At 39.5% G+C, this 18,072-nt stretch overlaps 1 protein-coding gene across 4 annotated transcripts in view; it reads right to left on the bottom strand.

Moving 5' to 3' along the window:
• Nucleotides 1-18,072, bottom strand: part of CALD1 (caldesmon 1) — a 225,148-nt gene that overhangs the window by 90,696 nt on the left and 116,380 nt on the right. The gene's annotated exons all lie outside the window — the stretch shown is intronic.

Raw genomic sequence — 18,072 nt, forward strand, 5'->3', positions numbered from 1 at the left:
GATGAGTGGATAAGAAAGATGTATATAACTCGGGCATAAAAAATAATGAAATCTTACCATTTGTAACAACATAGATGGAACTAGAGAGTATTATACTAAGTGAAATAAGTCAGACAAAGATAAATACCTTATGATTTCACTTATATGGGGAATCTAAAGAACAAAATAAATGAACAAACAAAACTGAAACAGCTCATAGATGCAGAGAACAAACTGAGGGTTGACAGATAGGGCTGGGTGAAAAAGGTGAAGGGATTGAGAGATTGAGAACTAAAAACTGGTTACAAAACAGTCATGGGGATGTAAAGCTCAGCATAGAGAATACAGTCAATAATATTGTAATAACTATGTATGGTGTCAGATGGGTACTAGAATTATTGGGGGATGACTTCATAAATTTTATAATTTTTTAATCACTATGCTTAACACCTGAAACAAATATAAAATAATATCAAATGTCAACTATAATTAATTTTTTTCTATATTTTTATTGATTTCAGAGAGGAAGGGAGGGGGAGAGAGAGAGATAGAAACATCAATGATGAAAGAGAATCATTGATTGGCTGCCTTCTGCACACCCCGCACTGGGGGGGTGGGGGTGGGGTCGAGCCTGCAACCCAGGCATTTGCCCTGATTTGGGATTGAACCGTGACCTTCTGGGTCATAGGTTGAGGCTCAACCACTGAGGCATACCAGCTGGCTGAAAAAAAATTTTTTAAAGAAGTCAATTCTCTCCACCCCCCAAAAAAAAATAAAACAATCAAACAATGCTTCAAAATAGTACTGCTCTGACATCAGTTTCTTGAATGAATGGTTGCTGGTGTATGTCCATATAACCCTGGGTCTGTCTCAGTGAAAATAATAATTCTAGGAAAGAAGTATATATACAAAGGATATAATTTCTATCCATAGGAAACTGAATCTAGGCCTTTGTGACATACTTTAGAATATAGATTTAATCACAGATACAATTAAACTGTGAAGGAAAATAAAGTTATCATGGGGACCCTAAGAATATATTTTTAGTGCAGAGGAAAGGTCAGATCTTCAAAGGGAGCGTATTCATTCACAAGCCACAGAAACCTCAATGTGTACCGCTCTTGTTAAAAGTATCTAAATATTTCTATTCCATAAACTTATTTTCTGCTGTTCACTTTATGCATCTGGATAATAAATTTACACATGACTTTGATAGCTGGACTCAAATCCTGATTTTTTTTCCTGTTATACCATCTAATATCTAAATAAATATTGATTTATTTTCTGGGAAGGTCAGACCTGGATGAAAGCATATATTTATTCTTATTTTTAGAGAAATAGTCCATTTTGTGCTTTGGTTACTTTGAGTATAGTGTTTATTATTTATCTTATATATATGACACTTTGTTAGGTGCTGTCCTATTTTGTAATTAATAGATACCATGGATCAGTATATGATTGTGATTTCTATATATAGGTACAAAAAGGGAAATGGATTCACCGTCTTATGTATCTATTGTTCGTGTGTATATATCTTTTCTCACTAAAGTAAATTATAATCTTCTTGCATGCAGGGATATTTCCTAACACCTCTTTGGCATCCGATACAGCCTAGAATAGTGTTCCTTCAGCAGGTAGCAGATGCTCAATAAATACTTGTCATTTGTTGTCTAGGTTCAAAAGGGACAATGGCTAGAGATGCCCAAGAAGGCCAGTTGGCTGGTGCTCCCTGAGGCTCCCATGGAGTGGCCTTTTTTGGAATATTTATCATGGTACAGGATCCAGAAGCTCTGCTGCACCAGCAACTGGAATTTGGGAGTTCTTAAAGTTGACACTGATTGGCTCCAGACTCCTGAGAGACTGATGTATATACATCAGAATGACAAATGCCAATAAATGCCAGTTAATTAAGATAGATTACTTTAGTGCTCGGAGAGCTTTCATTTCCCCACCAGGCACCACCGTTCCCCCAGCCAGAACGTCAGGAAGACTCACAGTCATCAGAGACTGCAACAGGAGTGTGGAGTCAGAGAAAAGGGAGGTCACCTCTCCTAAGCTAAGGAGGTGAGGAAACACCTCCCTTAGTGGGGAGCATACTTACCATGTCACAAGACTGCACAAGCCCTGAGGTGCAAGGTCTATCCATCTAATCTAATCTGGATATTCCTGGATGCCCGGTGCCAACCCTGGACTTAGACTTGGCATTAACACAGACCTCTTCTACTGGTCCATTCATTCTTCAGACTTACTAATGACACAGATGATTTGGACTGAATGTTTGAGTCCCCCCAAATTCCTATGTTGAAATCCTAACCTCCAATGTGTTAATAATAGGGGCCTTTGGGATGCAATTAGGTCATGAGGGTGAAATCCTCAAGAATGGGATTAATGTCCCTAATAATAAGAGACATGTGAAATCTTGCTTTTTCTCTCCCCACCATGTGAGGTTACAAGAAGACAGCCAACTGCAAAGGAGGAAGTCGGCCCTCATCAGACACAGGGATCTGCCAGGACCTCGATCCTCAATTTCCCAGCTTCTACAACTGTAGGAAATGTTTCTTTTTTAAGCCACCCTGTCTATGGTATTCTGTTTAGCGGCCCAAACTGACTAAGACAACAGATTTCAGTTATACCCACTTGCTAACATCTGGGAGACCTACCACGATAGGACACTTATGTGTTGAATTTATTTGAAATGTTTTTTGGTAGAATTCTTGGGTGCTTTTATGGTGGCAGCTTAAGAAGAGAATAGAAATAGACTAGGAGAAAGCTTTTCTGCTTTAGGATGCTGTTTTAGTTTGAAGTTACTGAGCAATGAAACCAAGCTATTATTAGGATCAAGGAAGGAAAAGCAAATGGAGCTCTTCTCTGCTCATTAATTTATAGAATAGAACCAGGAGGGTTTTCTAGTGAAAACATTTAATAAGAAAAATCAGTTTCGTTTTTCTTATTTAAAAGCCAAAAGCCATCTGGAAAGCTTTTTAATTTTAAAACCTCATGAAGACAGCAAAGAAAGTAAAATAGATGATACTTATACAAAAAGTAGCAGACAGTCACTTCTAATTTGAAAGCCAGTGACCTGAAATATGCATTCAGCTTTCTAAAACATGTTGCGAAGTAGCGAGGGCTGATGTAATTCGAGATTCTCCTAGGTATTTTAGAATTCCGAGTCTTCCTAGGATAACTTCAAATCATCTTTCCTTCTGACTCTTTCCCAGTGGGTAAAAGAATTAAAAATGAAAAGCTTGAATTCTAAGACTATTTTATAGTGTTCCTAGGTGTTTCAGTTCACCAAATTTATTTTAATTACAAATTTTAGGGTAACAAATTAACCAAAGGGTATACTTGTATAATTAAGAAACTCAATGCCTAGTATAGAACATATATATCATATATAGTCAATGTTAGCTGAAGTAATCTGAATTTTAATTTAGAGATTTGACTAACAGTTACTTAGAAATACTCCTTTTTCTTCTAAACAGTACTTTTTGAGGTTTATAAACTCTATAAAAGCAAAAAAAAAATTGCTCCATTTTACCGAAAAAAGTAATAATAATAAAATAAATAAATAAATCAAACCCCCATATCTTGGTTAAAAAATCATGGGTTCTGCCCTGGCCAGGTGGCTCAGTTGGTTGGAACATAGTTCCACACACCAAAGGTTGCAGGTTCAATTCCAGGTCAGAGCACATACCTAGGTGGGGGTTCCATCCGTAGTCGGAGAGTGGATGGGAGGCAACCAATTGACGTTTCTCTCTCTCTCTCTCTCTCTCTCTCTCTCTCTCTCTCTCTCTCTCTCCCTTCTTCTCTCCTTAAAATCAATAAAAACATATCCTCAGGTGAGGATTTAAAAAAAAATCTTGGGTCCTAATACTTTTCTTTATTCCTTTTGTAAAAAAATTGATTTATTACTACATCCCAATACTAAAAAAACAACCCACTAGTTAGAGTTTAAACTTAAGACCCAACTTGTATGTTAAGCATTCTCTATTTCAGAAAAAAACACAAAACTGGTCTGAGGTTGACCATCCTGGGATTAACTGAAGAAGTTTACTCCTCCAGACCACAAGCTTGGTCTTTCATTAGAGAAATTTTCTATTATATAGTTTGTTCACTGTTGGACTTCTGAGAGCTTGGTACAAACCCTGTAATTTGGTGATTATCTGGTCTTACAATGCCCATGTTAATTGCAAATAACACTAGGGACTTGAGTATTAGAGCAAGTCGGCCAACTAAAGGGAACTGACTCACCATATGAACATCATTTGCCTTCATGATGCAACTAAATAAGCATAATGGTCAAAATTACCTGATGTAGAAGTCCAATGATCTATAATAATAAAAGCATAATATGCAAATCGACCGAATGGCCGAACAGCAGAACGACCTTCCGGACATTCTTCCAGATGACCTTCCTGATGAAGCCGGGACTGCGAGACGGCTGGGGCTGTGAAGGCCTACCCTTGCACAAATATCGTGCATCAGGACTCTAGTCCTTAATAGCCAGAGAAATATATGAGATGAGTTTCTTCATATCTCTAGAGAAAGAGATATGAAGTCAAAATCCCAGTGGCTCAGCAGGGGAAGGATGGAATTCCAAGGAAGGGGTGGGTAGTGTTAGTGCATGGGGAATTCCACAAAGGTTGATAACATTTCTGCCTCCCCGTAACCAGCTTAGCAAATAGAGCAAAGCTCTGCCTTGGTACACAGATAGGGTTTGAAGTATCTGTTCATTCCTTCAGTCAACATTGCATACTGGCCTTCGGGGAAATAAAAGTGAATAAAAATGTAGTTTTTGTTTTTTTTTTAAATATAGAGTTGCCTTCAATTTGTTAGGGAAAACAGACCTGTGAACAAATAAATATATAAAATAAGTGATAATAATTAACATCGATAAAAGGTGCTATGGGAAATCCAAGGTGAGAAATCAGTTGCTTTGAGTGGGGGCCTCTGGGAGGTATTTTCTAGAGGATGATTATTGAGCTGGACTTTTGAGGTGAGAAAAAAAAGCCATCACTTAAAATCTTTTGAATTTTCTCCTCAATTTATGACTATCGGGAAAGAAAAGATAAAATGGCTTTGCTTCTTCTAATCTGCAGTTGTCATCCTAAGTCCTCTCTAGGGACGATAGGCTCCAGGGAGAGTGACAGGTAACATTTTATAGCATTTTTTTCTGCCTGACTTTTGAAAGGAGTGCCTGAGCATAAGATAGAGTGAGAGGTGTGAAAACACAGGATATGACTGGAATGAAATTTGAAACTCCATATAGAGTGAAATAGGAGTGAATCTGATTTAAATGAATCAGACAGGAACCCCTACATGATTCCTGTGCACCATCCTTTACCCTTTTGATGGCATTTGTCCGTATCTCATTTAATTTTCTCAGCTACCCTGAGAAGTGTTAGTTCTGTTTTACAATGAGGAAGCCCAGATCTGCTAAACCTTTATCCAAAGTCAGAGTAAAAGACAAGGTTTCCAGGTTTAACTCTGCTACTGTGCATTCCTGGATGTGTTACTTTACAAGGCTGGGCCCCATGATGGATTTCCAAATCCTTTTCAGAGAAGTGGGAGCGAGAGCCTTCATTTCTGACCACATAACCCAACAGGATACCAGAGTTTGTCTCCTAGCAGTAATTCTGCAATTCAGGCAGAGTTCCCACGGTAAACTAACGCCTTTCTGGAGGGTATGCCTCCCCAGTTCAGCTCTACCATAGCCCTGACAAATGCCTTAATGAGAGAGAATTTATGTTCATGAAAGAATCAGGAATGTCCATCCTGCCTCAGCCTTGAGTTTTACAAACACTTCATCCTGTTCAGTTGATAAACTATGATAAACTATGGAACTTCTGTATTAATGATGCTTCTGAGGATGGTGACTCAGAAGACATACATTTGGAATGTTTGGCTTTCATGGTTACGTGGGAAGAATTAAAGACTCTTCAAAGGGGACTAGCGGGAAGGAAGAGCATCAGATAGCAACACTTTCTGTACCACAGTTTTTGTCCGAGGCCCCTTCCCGGTAGTTTCTCATCTTCTTCATAAAGGAAAGAGAAGTGGTGAGGGAGTATTAGACCCTCCCTAGTGGGTCCCCACTGAAAAATAAAAATAAAAAAAATCAAGAACTACACAACAGCACTGATTAGAGAAACAGAAGGGCCGTTCAAGGAAGGAGTGGGCAGAGGAGTACATCCACTGCAGTTGCAAGGGTGCCTTGGGAAGGATGCAGTGGAATTATAGCTGCTGAGGTTGCTTGTCTCCGAACCAGCACGACAGACCATCCTGCTCGTCTGTTTGTTCGCTTCCTGTTTAGTGATTTCCCATATTAGTCCCTGGAGTTGCCCAGGAAGACCTGCCAAGCATGCAAGGTTTTCTGTGGGAATCGAAAACGGGCGGGCTGCCGTTATTCTAAGTAAGCACAGGAGAGCAACCAGCTCCGGAAATAAAGGACTCTTTCATTACCTAGTGGCTGGTGCCGGCTCTGGGAGTCATCAAGCTTTCCTTTGGGGGGCCCTGAAGGACGCAAAATTCCCACTGGATAGCAAGAGCCGAGAGCCTTAGGGAAATAAACGCACATACAGAGCCATCTTCTGGCAACTCTCCGCTGGATTCCTGAGCGGCCCTGGAAGATGGAAGCCGGTGCGGGGAAGATGTGACACGGGATAGTGCATGTCACCCACAGTGGAAAATATGAACATCGAAAGAATTTCCTATTCTAAACAATGTGCAGTTTAAAATACACTCTCCGGAGACGCTCCTGAATGTACAGGCTGATGGCTGCTATTTATAGTGGCTGATGTGTACTTTACCGAGATTTTTATTCCAACAAAGGAACTGTATGTGATGCAGGGAATTATTAAAATGGAAAATAAACCCTCATATTTTTAACTTAGTCAATTGGTACTAATCTCAAATACAACGTCACTGTTCACTGATCTAAACTAGCTGGAAGGAAGGCCAGGGCTAATTATGAAATATGTTAAAAGAAATGCAGTTTTGAAAATATGTTCAGTCTACCTGGTGACTTCTGGCAGGCTAGCAAAACATTACAAACTTGTTTAAAAACTGCATAGATAAAACTGATTTATAATGAGCAAATTAGGCTTTTAAGTGTAAATGTGTATGTTTCCAAAGTTTTTTAAAAAGTTTTAAAAACTAAGTGTTTTTAAAATTCAAGTGTTTAAAAACTACGCCATGGAATGTAGCTTACATATTTAACATGCTAATCAAATCCTTTACTTATAAATAGTGTGAAGTTATACTTTTCTATGATCCCAGAATAAATGATAAAAATTTAAAATGGAGGAATCTGAATTACTGAAGACTTACATTAGACTGAAACTAGTTTTCCAACTGCTGATGAGCACTGCTATAGACAGCAAACTAGTGAAAAGAACTGATTTTAGTCACAAAGTATGCATATGATTCCTCTTTAACCTCATTACAGATGAAGGAGAATCTATTTACATAGCCACTAAACCATTCCAACATACTCATGTGTTATGTCCAGTGGTACTTTTTCTTTTTTAGTAAATTTTTATTAATTTCAGAGAGGAAGGAAGAGGGAGAGACAGAAACATCAATGATGAGAGATCAATCATTAATTGGCTGCCTCCTGCATGCTCCCTCCTGGGGATCAAGCCTGCAACCCAGGCATGTGCCCTTGATTGGAATCAAACCCAGGACCCTTCAGTCTACAGGCCGATGTTTTATGCACTGAGCCAAACCAGCTAGGGCAGTGGACGGCAAACTCATTAATCAACAGAGCCAAATATCAACTGTACAACGATTGAAATTTCTTTTGAGAGCCAAATTTTTTAAACTTAAACTTCTTCTAACGCCACTTCTTCAAAATAGACTCGCCCAGGCCATGGTATTTTGTGGAAGAGCCACACTCAAGGGGCCAAAGAGCCGCATGTGGCTCGCGAGCCACAGTTTACTGACCACGGAGCTAGGGCATCAGTGATACTTCCTTGTGACACTGTTAAGGACCTTTGGAATACTAAAGATCAAGAACTTCCCCAGAAGACTTCAAGGCAATTGAGATAGATTTCCCTTGACTAACGATTTGAAATAGTCTAATCATTCCTGTCTGCCATTCCCACCTGGCCACATGATGGCTACAAATGCAGACCTCTTCTACCTGGTTTATCAGTGAGAACACCAACAGGCAGGGCAGATACAGTCAGCATACATATTTGATAGTCTTCGTTCCATTTTTATTTGATTTTGATGAGAATTCTTTGCTCGTAAGACTACTTCTAATACTTCTCCAAATTTCCCAGCTTGGGACGGCAGAAGGACCCCTCTGGCCCGGTGTGTTTAGAAAGGCAGGCTTCCTGTCCTCTCTGAAGCAGTAACGAAAGTCTCTCGACAATATATATAAACGCGTACTAATACTACGGAGAAAGTTGTGTGCCTGGTTCCCACTGCAGGGAGGGCCACTGGTGCTGGAAATGCTCTAGTTCTTAAGCTAAGTGATAAGTTTACAGTGTATGCATTTTAATGGCTTATAACTCCCGTATACATTACCTATCATCTGTATTGGCTTTTTCATTATTAGAATGAATAAAATCAGTAATGTAGACTAAAAGTCACATTTTGCAAAAACGAGGCACATCTTTCTTCATTAGTGCTTAAATATAAATGGTTGAGAGGCTTTTGGTTACTGCTTTTGTGGAACTGAAACCATAATTATGTAATATGAAAAAAGATATAATTCCACAAGGCAAATTAACTATTTGAAATATACGATTAGCTGAATGATAGATATATAGATTATTGAGAAAAGGGCCTTGATATGTTAGATACCAAACTATCCTGCATTTTTATCTTGACAGATCCATTCATTCAGGGTCTGCTCTGTGCAGGCAGGCTCTGCCTCAGCTTAGCTGCCTCTGCTTATCTTGAATAGGTCACCATCCCTAGACTTAAGTCTCTTCATATGTAAAATGAAACTTTTAAAATTTATTAGATCAAGAATTCTTGGCCCAGAGTTCATGGGCCCCCCAAAGGTCTGTGGATGGAGGTCCATGACATCACTGAAAATAAGGGCCAATTTTTGTGGGTGCATGTGTGCGTGTTTCTTGGAGGAGAGTCTATGGCTTTCATCAGAGACTCAAAGTGGTGTGTGGTCCCAAAATGAAAAAGCAGCACTCCCCTGCAGAAGATTACCTATAAGGTCACTGACAGCCTTAAGCCTTTATGAGTGATGATGTGACAGTGATTAAGTCCCTGTCCTAATGGTGAATCCAGTCTGACTGAGAGAAATCCAGAGCAAAGCCAAGAACAGTTATGGCAACAGCCTTCTTCGGCTTGAGGGGGAAACTTGACCTTCTCTGTTTCTGTGAAATGGGACTATCATGGGAGATTTTTTGAGGGTAGACAAAACAATGACTGCGTCTACACATGCAAGCAATTTACCTGAATGAGCATAAAGAACAGTTCAATTAAGCCCAATAGCTTCATTTAGTCTGTGGCCACAAAATTGCTTTAAATTATTTTTTTCCCATCTTAGGGAGTTACTTGGAACCTTTAACCAAGAAAACCAAGGAAAAATTCTGTTGATCAATTTATTATAACGGAAAGGTTTTGACATTTGGGATAGGCAAACCAGATTGCACTCCCTAGCGATACGAAGGTAGATATGGTAATTAATCTTTCAGACCTGTAGATTCCTCAACTGTAAAATAGGGTTAAAAATAGCCATGTCTGCTGTGGACTGAATGTTTGTGTCCCCCCAAGTTTATATGTTAAAAACAGACCTCCAATGTGATGGTACCAGGAGGTATGACCTTTTGGGAGGTGATCAGGCGGAGTAAGTGCCCTTATAAAAGGGACTCCAGAGAGCTCCCTTGTGTCTCGGCCAAGAGAGGACACCGTGAAAAGGTAGCTGTCTATGTACCAGTTATTGGACCCTCACCAGCCACTGAGTCTGTCCGCACCTTGGACTTCCCAGCCTCCAGAAGCATGAGGAATACATTTCTGTTATTTATAAGTCACTCAGTCTATGGCATTCTGTTAGAGGAGCCTGAGGAGACTAACATAAAGGCATAGGGTTGTTCTGACAATTAAATGATATAAAGTGCATCACCTCTCCCAGCACTTGGTTGATGCTAAACAAATAATGGTTCCTTTACTTTCCAACACTAGATGAAAAATCTGCCCGATACTTTTTTCCACTTAAGAACAAACTATTTTTGCTGAATTGCACTCTTCAGGTGAAATTCTGATTTATGTTTATATACTATATTTAAAGTAAATGATATAATCATTGATGAGTTAGACATTAACCACATGGTTACAATATGTGATTTTTAAAATCCTCATATGCCAATTATATTGGTGTGGTCCACTTAGATGTGACCAAAAGATTTAACTCTTTCCCAACCTTAATAGAAACATCTTAGTATGTATCAAGATCAATGTAGGAGAGAAGCTTTGTAGTGAGGATGAAGCAAATTATGACCGAATTGACAAATGAATACAAATCCAAAATCTGTAAAATATTATTTTGTATCAAATATGGTTTTAATAACAACATTAAACATTTGTTGAGCAGGTACTACGTGCCAGCCATTGGGTTAATTTCTCTGTGTGGGTTAACTATCTTAACTTTTACAATGACTTTGTGAGGCAGAATAATTATTTGCATTGTTTTACATAAAGAAATAGAAGCAAGAGATGTTTAAGTAATTTGACACAAGGTCACTCAACTAGTAGGTTGCCAAATTCAGGTCTGTTAGGCTTCGTCATCCACACACAACACATCATCCTGCCTTTCTTCAGGTGATGGAAGATTGATAATTATAAGTGTCACATATACAGACTGTAAAAAAAAAAAATTCACTGCTGCTTCAAACTGTAAGTGTGTTAATTCATAGGTACGCCACATTTTTTTCCAGCTAGGAATGAAGTTATGGGCCAGCATGTAAGGTACTTAATCTAGATTTTCAATTTTTATTAAATAAAGGTCACCTTGGGTGGGTCCTGGACTCCTGGTGCTTCACTGATCACCATAAAGTGGGTGCTTTTAGGACCAGAGGAATTGTTAGGTCAGTGAAAATTGGTCTGAAGGGAAGTTTTGAACAAATTTAGCTACTCTAATAATTTAGACAGTTTTAAAGGAATATTTTATTAACTTCCGAATGGAAAATAATTTTCTGATTACGGAATAACAAAACATTGCACGTGAAAAGATTTTGATTTACAGTTTCAAGGTCACAGTTTCAAGCATTGTGACTAAAATGTTTTTGTGTGTGCATGCATGCTGCATAATCATTGCTTGGCCATGCTATTAAATCATGTAAAAATTTTTGGTGATAGGACAACTTAGACCCAATGGATTTTTGAAAATTGTTGTTTTTCTAGTGTAGTATAAATGTTTACTTTTGAATGTCTAACCATCAGTATTTCAGAGGCCCATAAAAATGTATGAACGATGACAACAGCGAGAGTGTTTACATTCCCTTGATTTATGCCTGTGAGCCTCTGAATCAGATAACCCAATTCTACAATAGGACCCTTTCTTCTGACCAGAAAGAGGAACTCACATTGGGTGTGGAGAGCATGAGCTGGGAATGCAATGAGTTCACATCTTGAAAAGTGAGAGAGCTGCTTGTTGTGAAAGCAAACCCAGCACTGGGAGCAGTAGCATGTGTGACTCAAGATCTCTTCATGGATGAAACGGCACTGCAGGTGCCCGGCAGATACGCCAGAGCTCACACATCTCTTTGGCCAAATGTAAAAGAAGGGCTCAACTTGAAGTGCTGTGAACTCTTCTAGCTGAGACATTGCAGTCCTTCCTCAGACTGGTTACCAATCACACCCACTCAAAACTTCACTCAATAGCAAATTCCTGCTCGTCATCTTCTTAAACTCTTGTATCTCTGATAAGTATAGAAAGAAAAGCTTCATGTTTTTTTAATCCTCACAGGGGGATATTTTTCCCATTAATCTTTAGAGAGTGAAAGGGAGCTAGGAAGGGGGAAGAGAGAGAGAGAAACATCAATGTGAGAGAGACACATCTACTGGTTGCCTCCTGTGTGTGCTCTGACCAGGGCCAGGGATCAAAGCTGCAACAGAGGTATGTGCCCTTGACCAGGAATCTAACCCATGACCCCTCGGTCAGAGGGCTGATGCTCTAACCACTGAGCAAAACTGGCCAGGGTGAAAACCTTCATGTTTTGTTTTATGGTAAATAGAAAAACATATCTTTAATTCTTTGTGTGTTGCAGGGAATCAAAATAGGTTATAGTAATAATAGTGATATTTATTGAATCCTATATAATAAAACCCTAATATGCAAATTGACCGAACGGCACAATGACCAGTTGCTATGACGTGCACTGACCACCAGGGGGCAGATGCTAAATGCAGGAGCTGCCCCCAGCCCGCAGGCCCCTACCAGCGGTGGCGGTGGGGGGCGGGGGTGGTGAGTGGGCGGCACCAGGCCAGCCAAGGCGGTGTCAGTGGGACCCCCCCCCCCCCCCAATCGCCCCGCTGGTCACCCCGCAGATCGGCCCTGATCGCTGGCCAGGCCTAGGGGCCCTACCCATGCATGTATTTCATGCACTGGGCCTCTAGTAAATAAGTAATAAATAACAGTAATAATTCAATAATAATTATATAATATATAATACATTATATAATACATCTATAATATATTACATATATTATATAATATATAATAATTACCTAATAAACACTAGATGATTAGCATTGTTACTACTTTCATGTATTATCTCTTTTTATTCTCACAGAACTCCTATGAGATGGGTACTATTATTTTTCCCCATTTTATAGATGAGGAAAATGGCAGACCTGGTATTTGAGAGCATAGCTCCTAATGCAATAGCCAATGCTTTTAATGGTAAGCTTTTTACTACTTCCCACCATTATGATTCTCTGTGTTCCTTCAATTATATAGGACATATATGTTGTATTCAGACATACCTATTGTTGGTGCTGTTGATCAGTTCATCTTTGCAGATACACATAAAAGGCCTAGCATGCTTTTGTACTTGTTGACTAGGAAGAGAGGTGAATTTGAGCCCTTTGAACTTGTTTCTCCTTCCCCTACAAAAAGTATTCCTTGAGGATACAAAAGCATGTGCCTACATAATCCAGAGCAGACAGATTAGGTGCATGGATGGGAGGACATATGAAAACAAGTCAACCAAGTGTTGAAGACGCACATGGACCAGAGCAACATAAAGATGCACTGAGAAATACAGAGACAAAGGTGGAGAGGGATTTAGATAAAGCACAGTAACAGAAAGGGAAGCAGAATATACCTATTAATTTTTTCTTCCCATGAGATAGGTGAAGAATAATAAACAGCAAAACTAGTTAGTTCTTTGTATCTTCAAATACGTAATTGATTTAAAAATATAGTTCAATTTGAGATGTGTACAAATAGTGTCTTTTTGCCAACTTTTTTCAATCTCTTTTGGTAAAGATTGCTCTAAAGCAGTGATTTCCAACTGGTGTGCCACAAGAATTTTTAAAAAACGTAATACCTGACTACTTAGGCAGGGGTACTAAACTCTTTTCCCTTAGATTGTCTATTAATAAAAAAATGACAACAGCTAAACAATACCATTTTTTTGTCAGATCAGCAAAAAAATATATTTACTGGTGGGCCACAGAATTTTAGCAATTAGTTAATGTGTGCCATGAGATTAAAAAGGTTGAAAATCACTGCTACAAAGTTCTGATCCACCTAGAATATGAGCTAGCTTGGTGACTACTGGGACATTGCCTGGACTGTCCACTCATCCCTATGGGTCAGTACAGTCTCTTGTACTTCGTAGGTATTCGATATATATATTTTTGATGACCGAATGAAGTACCTTCTACCAATCTAAAATCCTCATCTGAAGGACTCAGTGGGAGAGCCAAATGAAGGACAGGACAAGACGAATATCAGAAAGATGCACAGGCTAAGGCTCAGGACAAAGAAGGGAAGATGGTTTTATTAACTAGGTTTGCAGTCTAGGTTATGGAAAACTGGATGATTTGAAATGGACTGGGCTGTAACCCTCAGAATGAGGTGTGTGTACACCAGTCTCAGGGCAGCCGTGATGCGGTGAGTAATTGCCAAGCACATGAAAGCCAGCATGGCATGAAGATCTGTTTCTGAGGAATAACATGTATGAGAGTCTGGCTTATTTTAACTTGTGGTTATAACATCTGGTGAGAGTACAAGTTTTAAATTATTTATCATTGCAAAGTAGAACTGCACCTGCTAGTCAAACTCAATAACAATTAATTAAAATAACAGGGCATTTTTATTTGGAAAGCCTTTGTGGGTAACAGATGGAAAATCACAGCCTCTCTTTCCCCACACAGTCTACAGGGGTACAGCACATATATATGTTTTTATTGATTTTAGAGGAAGGGTGAGGGGGAGAGAGAAACATCCATCGACCACCTCATGCACACCCCCTACAGAGGACCAAGCCCACAACTCAAGTATATGCCCCAACTGAGAATGGAATATGCAACCTCTCAGTACGTAGGATGACACTTAACCAACTGAGCCACACTGGCCAGGGCCATATTATGTTTGAAGATATAAAAATGTAGTTTCTTGATCACCACTTGGTTATATAAAGGTTGAAAAGCATTAAGCACACTCTTCCCAATTCTGTCATTCTGTTGCTCTGTCCTCAGTGCTCAAAATAGAACTTGAAGCCGAGTAGATGCCCAATAAAAATTTGTTGAATGAGTGTGTGAATAAATGAACCTGCAGCTCTGAGCCTTGGGGGCCACTCTATTTTTGCTAATTTACTCCACCACCATTCCAGATTGGGGTTGAGTTCTTTCTTTATTTCCACAAATCCAAAGGAAAGTTAAATCTCCTTAAGCATAATCTGTAGGATCATAGAATCACATTTTCAAAAAACAAATTGCCTTATTGTTTTTAACTTGAGTAATATATGATCATTGTAAAAGAAACTTAGATAATACCAAAAGTAAAAGGAAAGTAAAAATTACCACCAATCCCCCAAAGAAAACACCGACCCCTACTACAGATGAGAAAGACAAGGTCTAAAGTTAAAGGAAAAGGGACTTGCCCAAGGTCTTACATGCCCTTTATCTTCAGATCAAAACCATGATTTTAGGCAGCCCTTGACTTCTGGTTCTGGCCATCTGTTTCCTGTACACACCCTAAACTTTCCCCTCAAAGTTGGCTGGACCACAAAGCCTGACCTTCACTATTCCCACATAAGTGATCAGATTTTACAAAATCCTAAAAGGTAAACATGGGCTTACCTACCAGAACCTAGTATATCAGAATGAGAAGGTTCACCTTGAAACACGAAATGATAAACTTAGTACCAATATAAGAACTTACTTAAGTACTTCTCTAAAAAAAAGAAAGAAATCAGATGGAATATAATACCCCAAAAGAATTAATACAGACAGTTAAACAAGGTTAGGATACATTCGTGTAAATTTATTTTAGGTTATTAGGAGCACCTACCTAACTTAGAGTCCCCAAGTACATTCCTTTTAAGATTGATATTAAAGAAAGACAGGAAGACATAACCTTCCACAGAAAACAAAAAAACTGGAAGGAATGAACTATTCAGCTGTGTGGAAAATTCTTAGGCAAAATCCTAGTTCTAAAGAGCCCTGGCGTATTCACTCTAATCACAGTATGGCTCTAACCACAGCAAGTTAGTGCTAACATTCCTCTCACATGGATTCCCTGTCTCCTTATTCACATAGGAAGCAAAGAAACGGATGACACTGATCTAGCCTGATGCCCAATTTCCTGTCCTCATTCCTGAGTCCCTCTCACCCCCATCCTGGCCCGGCCTGATTTCTGACCCTGCTGTGCTTTGGTTTCCTAGCTTACCACAAGGGACATAAAGGCAGAAAGCATATCTATTTATACCTCACCATTATTTTCCCTGGCCCCAACCAAGACACTGAAACTTGGTTGGTGCTTAATAAATATTTGTTGGGTAAAGATATTTTGTGGACTTGCAGGGGAACCAGAGGCCAAATACCACATCGTTGGAGAGAATGCGAGGTGTGCTCCACTGGGTCTGGATGCTGCCTAATGGCCTCCATGTCCTCTCAGAACTGGTGCCCCCATACTCTCCCCACTTCCTTGATTTTGTTGGGTCTTCTTGGATGGCGTCCATTATGTCTTTATGGCCTCTGGCTCTCTCTACACTTGTTTTCTCATCAGCATCACTGCCATCCACCTTCAGCTTTTGTACTACTGCTGCCATACTAAGTGTGCCCGAACTTACTTCTCTAACAGTAATCTCTCTCCTTTTCTGAACAAACATTGAAAGTTTCTATCTCCAAAGGCCTGTAGGAAATCCCCACTTGTGTGTAGTTTCTAGCTGAAATTAAACACTCCCCCCCATACCCATCCAAGAATGGAACCCATCCCAGTTTCCCAATTGGAACAATGCAGAGACCTTTCCAGCTCCTCAGACTTATATTCCTTGGAATTGTCTTTGAGTTTCTCCCTCTCCTGACTGGTTAGCTAATTTTCCTGCTATAAAGACTATCATATTCGATCTTTGTTTTCATATTCACTGCCCTGATTCAGACTCTCATTACTATATGTTCAATACTAGCTCTTCAGTGCTGGTATCACCTACTCTAGTCCATTGTAGATAACGTTTTCTAGCATTTTCATCACACACCGCTCCCCTAAGTCTCTGTCTATTGCTCTTTGTGTGAAATAGAAACATCCAATAGGTACAAGTCCCACTTACTCTTCCCCAAGTACTCAACGGATTTTGTGCACCAGGATTCGTAGTTCCACCTCTGGGCTTGTGCTGGTGTGACCCCCTCACCTATATGGCTCCCTTTTCACTCTGTCTCCATCGTGGCTTTCTCCATGGCTTACCACTTCCCAAGAGCGTTGCCTGGCTAGTTTCATCACAGGATGAGGACTGCGTTTCCTTCTCCTGCAGTTCATGTTTAGTTCTGGCTATACTGATAGTTTGTTTCTTACATATTTAGCTAATGCTACTGGTTAAAAAACAAACAAACTACTATTTATAGAAGCCTCCTATGTGCCAGGGACTGAGCTAGGTCATTTATGAAGTTCAATAATCTTCACAAGCACACAAATTATGTAGATATTATGCTTATTTTACAAATAAGGCAACTGTGACTGAGAGAGAAGTCACTTGCTCATTCATGCTCACACATCTCAGAAGTGGCAGAGCTGGGATTTGAACCCACAAGAGCCCAGGTACCATGCATATATGTGCATAAACATTTCATGAATGGCAGCCTACTCTGACCAAGTTAATCAAAGGCAGTAATTTCACCTTCTTCTTTTGCATTCTCCAGACAAATAAGTAGAGCCTATGGACCCCAAAACTTTTTGTTATAGGTGTAATTTCCAGCTCTCTCCTGCAGAATCGCTAAGGGATCCCCTTACTACCACCTTTTCATTTGTGCACTGGAATTACTGTGAGGCAACACTGATTTGATTTTAAGATCATTGTTTAACGTTTTTCTTCCTGCGAATGCCAACTCCGCTTTCTCTAAAGACCCTCTGGTTTAAGCCACTTTTAATGCCACTGTCCTTTGCTCTGAGGTCAAAAATTTAAAATATGCATTTATATTCTGTGCTTCACATGTCATTGTTTCATTTCCCCAACCTGCCCTTAAAGTCATCACAACAGAGGCCCCCACAAGGCAGCAGCTTCCAGCTAGACTCAGAATCTGCACAGTAACACACCCACCGGCTACGAACCCATAATACACAGATGCCTGCATTTGCATGCTTTTCTAATAAGAATAAAAATGTGCCACAAGATCCATCTGGTATTTACTGGCCTTTACTTTTTTAAACCAGAGACTCCCATTTCCTAAATGGTTTCCATATTCAATATTTGTCATTTTTATGTCATTTTAATAGTATAACTGCTTCTGAAACTTTTCTCCGCACGTTGCCTTTGTCATTTAAGAATTCCACTCTGAAAGGCACTGAGTAAATGCGACTATTTGGTTCTTCTCCAGCCTCTCTTTTTCTTGATGTTTGTTTGTTTTTGAAGGCAGAATTTGGAGGCCTAACAGGAAAACTTTCCATAACCACTGCTGCAAGCA

This window comes from Cnephaeus nilssonii (genome assembly GCF_951640355.1).
Source record: "Cnephaeus nilssonii genome assembly, chromosome: 12".
NCBI lineage: Eukaryota > Metazoa > Chordata > Mammalia > Chiroptera > Vespertilionidae > Cnephaeus > Cnephaeus nilssonii.